The 2,828-nt window shown below is 35.9% G+C and overlaps 1 long non-coding RNA gene across 1 annotated transcript; it reads right to left on the bottom strand.

Moving 5' to 3' along the window:
* Window positions 1–522: 522 nt before the first annotated feature.
* LOC122000046 lies at window positions 523–1,243 on the bottom strand. Its single transcript, XR_006116902.1, has 2 exons — window positions 1,102–1,243; window positions 523–994 (listed from the first exon to the last, which is right to left on the bottom strand). It is a non-coding gene; the product is annotated as an uncharacterized LOC122000046 (long non-coding RNA).
* Between the last annotated feature and the right edge of the window lie 1,585 nt (window positions 1,244–2,828).

The following is a 2,828-nucleotide window of genomic DNA, read 5'->3' as shown; positions in this document are numbered from 1 at the left end:
AATGATAATTTATTTAAATAATTTTAGTAGGAAAAATATGATCTTTCTCATAATAGAAAATTAGACGCTATGCTCAATAGTAAAAAAAAAAATAAAGAAACTGAAAATCAGATCTTATAAAGAAGTACTATAATTGTCAATTTATTTTTTTACAACATAGAGATAAAAGAGCTTATCCAGAACAATACATGAGATTAATTACATTTCAGAATAAGGAAAAAAAATCAAAAGTGTACAATATTTTTTTATTTAGAATATAATTGATTCAAATTGTATGTAGATTTTTATTTTGTGTATTATATATATTTCAATATATTAGGAAAGGAGAAAAAAAATTGCAAGAAAACACAAGATAATAGATCAGACCACGGATATTTTTTTCTAAGTACAGCACAAATTGATAATTCTTTATATTCATGTGATAATTCTATGCAAGTTTTAGTAAGATGATGTGTTGTGTCGTTTCTTCTGGCGACCATTTCCGTCTCTATTTCACATGATATTTTACATGTGTTATATATGTAAAAATCATCAAAAATATATCTAATTTAATTCATAATTAATTTAATCACAAAAAAGAATTGTTGTCCCAACACATTGAATACTGGAAGAATAAAATTACCCTGAAGGAGTAAGATAATTATCCCTTTCCTGTCAAGGTTCCCTTCCTAGTTATTTCATTCGTATTGGGGTTTCAAAGCAGTCGAGGCAAATTTTCCTTGCTAATTCTTCTTTCTCTCTTTTTTTATCATTAAATTCTTCAGGTTTATCAAACCTAAATTTTACTGTTGCACACAACGCAACAAACATAGTGAGCCCATAAGTTTTATTGTGGATTAAATGCCATATATAATGGATTGCATTCATTTTTCCATCAGCTGCTGTTCCCTGACATTGATTGATTAATTCCTAGTTGCAGCAGCAGCAGCAGAGGCAGTCGAGGCAGCACTCACAGGTCTCAAAGCAGCAGAAGCAGCAACACAACGCAAACAAACTTGATCAAAATTCAACCAATTAAACAGTAATCAATAAAACAATTGAAGTGAAATATAAGAAGATCTAGGAACGAATAAACAAGCTAGGCAGAAGTATATGAATTACCAGGCATAGAGGAAGCCTTTCTCATGGTGGCGCCTGTGGACGTGCTCCAAGTAAGACATCTCCTGTAACCCCATCGGAGCGTACATCTTCCTCGCTTATTGCTTTAATTCCTGCAACACCAAGAGGAGGCAGAAAGAAAGAAAGAAAGAAGGGAGGGAGAAAGAGAGGTGATTGATGAATAAGAAAAAGAGTGTGTGTGGCCCTTTTTATAGATTAGTTTGTTTTCTTCTGATTAGTTTTCCTTGCAGGCTAAGCTTAAGCTAAGCCATCTCATATCCTTCTGCACCTGCTCTTTCCTTATCGCTACTTAACCTTTACCAAATTGTTTCTATATCGAGACTGATTGGCTGGCAATTTTTATTCTTTATTTCTTGTATTTATTTCCCTTTTATTTCCTGCTATGACGAGAATAAATTTTGTCCCGGGCGGAATTTTGGATTTTTGGTTATTATGATTATTTATTAATTTGTGACAACGTCAAAAAATTCTGGCCTCTAGAGTTTTTTTAAATTAATTAATAGAATTGGTCTAATATGTATTTCAGTTCGGTCAATTACTTAAACAATAAGTCGGCCGTCTCACATAACGTGTCACATTGAGGACACGCTCACGGGACTTAATTCAGTTTACATATTATAGGATAGATTTATAAAATTAAGGATTTAATCTTCTTAAAGATAGAGAAATCATCTTATCATATGATAATTACTTTTAACATGAGACAGTCATAAAAGGAGGATGTCAGGATGAAGAATTTTACTTTTTACACAAGTGTTAGTATAAAGGTACTCTTTTCATTATTGTGACACTCATTCACCTCGAGATGGATCGGTCAAATCTCATAAAAATTTTATTAGTCATTAGATAAATTTAAAAAAATACAAATTATGCATGGAGATAGTTCGGCACCATGAGTGATTCGAACGCCGCAACCTTTTATTTGTGCTACATGATAATCGAATCCTTGTTGCTTGCTTATGTAGAATTGTTGCACTAGAGGGGATGAATAACACTTATGGTTGTCATGCTTTTCGGAAAACGTTCAATCAGAATAACTAACAATGGAAATGGAAAGTAAAAACACAAGCATTCTCAAATACATCAAGTTTTATTTGGTTTGGAACCTGTGACGACTCTTATTCTAAGGCCCCCACGTGAAAGCGCTTTCATTGGACAATCACTAGTTACTCGAGAAGTTATAAAGGCGAATTACAATTTAGAACAAGTAACTTTTAAAAGAAAGCAATACCGACACCTTAGAAAAGAATATTGAATGTAGTCGACATGGTCGTAGCTTTCGAGCGTCGTGGAGACATCTCTGAGTAACACACAGAAGCGGAAGTTGTTCGGAATGTTGTGTTTGAGGTGTTGGCCGAATCCTCCTTTTATAATCCACTCCGGGCACTTGGAACCTCCCTTGGGCACCCCCACAGGGCTGATGTGGAGTGCTCTTGTCGAAGCTTGATCGCAAAGTTATCCATTTTTGGGCCCTTGGACCACCCCGGACGCCCGGACTATAATGTAGGCCCACTAGTCAGTGCGCTCCAGCTCAACAAAGCGATCATCTTTTGGCCATTTGGGTGCTTAAAGCAACTCCGGGCGCCCGAACCGTGAGGGCGCTTGACCAAGCACCCTGCCCGTGCGAAGGCCTCTTGAGCACCCAGAGCAGCTCCGAGCGCCCAAACTCCTCCGGGCATTCGGATCATCATTTTCGCAAACTACTTTTT

Source organism: Zingiber officinale, chromosome 7A, assembly GCF_018446385.1.
Source record: "Zingiber officinale cultivar Zhangliang chromosome 7A, Zo_v1.1, whole genome shotgun sequence".
Taxonomy (NCBI): Eukaryota; Viridiplantae; Streptophyta; class Magnoliopsida; order Zingiberales; family Zingiberaceae; genus Zingiber; species Zingiber officinale.
Note: the sequence above shows the minus strand (reverse complement) of the source record. Positions and strands in the feature narration are given on the sequence as shown.